At 42.1% G+C, this 1,241-nt stretch overlaps 1 pseudogene; it reads left to right on the top strand.

Moving 5' to 3' along the window:
* Positions 1 to 69: 69 nt before the first annotated feature.
* LOC102775196 lies at positions 70 to 487 on the top strand (annotated as a pseudogene).
* The last annotated feature ends 754 nt before the right edge of the window (positions 488 to 1,241 follow it).

The following is a 1,241-nucleotide window of genomic DNA, read 5'->3' as shown; positions in this document are numbered from 1 at the left end:
GATCCTGGTTAAAGACCGAGATTTCAGGACTCTCTTCCAACATCGCCCAACCACTCTCCAAACAAGACCATGGCAACGGATCATAGACAAAACTGCACGAAGTTCACAGAAGATCAGTTGAAAATCCTCATCAAAGCATTCAGCCAAAAACCTTACCCAGGTTACACTGCCAAACAAAAGCTTGTTTTAGAAATAACACCTGAAGAGTGGAGAATCCACGTTTGGTTTCAGAATGGAAGAGTTAGTCATCGAGTCTGGAAAAGTTCAGAACCTGGGGAGTACGTAGAAGCAAGGGGAGACCAACATCACCCTGAAGAGGGGACTCAAAGCAGAGAAGATGCCGGTGTCATGCCAACTTCCTCCGATCACACATCCTTAACACGGCATGTAGGAAGAACCCTTACCACTGACATTGATTCCAGAATCAAGAGTCCAAATTTGGTTTTAAAATCGAAAATCTAGATTTCATGTCCAGTGTAAACAGTAACAAGTTTAGCTGCAAGATCTCTGAGATGAGAGAGTTCAAGGTATACAAACTACACAAAATGGTGCCAGTCTCACCAGCAATTGTCTTATTTCTCTGAAGCCAAAACAGGATGAACTGAAAGACCAATTCAGTGTCGTTGACATCAAAAGACTGGGCTCCAAATCTCTCTGTCTTCTTGGCAACCTACTGTTCTAAACATGCCTTCAGCCTTCTGTGATGGTAAACAGGACTTCAGGGGGCAGCGAGGTACAAGGCACCACACAGCCCTACAGGCAGAGCCTGGCTCGCAGTCCAGCAGATATCAAGGATGATGAAAACAGAATCATTCATATCCTTTTTAAGTCATCACAGTATTGACTGATTCAGGCAAAAATCAATGGATATGTAATATCATGATTTAGAAGAAATATGCTCTTCATCTACAGAGCTTCGAAAGCCATGGGAACTTCCTGTGATGGTAGCAGTAAAGTGTCCCTTGTTATAAAATACTGTCATTTGCGACATTGTGGATGGATCTTGAGAATATCATGCTAAGTGGAATACGTCAGAGAGAAAAAGTTAAGAACCATATGATTTCACTCATACGTGCGATATAAAACCGAAAGCAACAAGTGAACAAACAAGAAAAGAAATAACCCAAAACTCATAGATACAGACAATAGCATGGCAGTTACCAGAGGGAAGGGGATTGGAGAGGTGTTAAAAGGTAAAGGGGATCAAATATATGGCTACAGAAGAAGATTTGACTTGGGGT

This window comes from Myotis davidii, unplaced genomic scaffold (assembly GCF_000327345.1).
Source record: "Myotis davidii unplaced genomic scaffold, ASM32734v1 scaffold26, whole genome shotgun sequence".
NCBI lineage: Eukaryota > Metazoa > Chordata > Mammalia > Chiroptera > Vespertilionidae > Myotis > Myotis davidii.
Note: the sequence above shows the minus strand (reverse complement) of the source record. Positions and strands in the feature narration are given on the sequence as shown.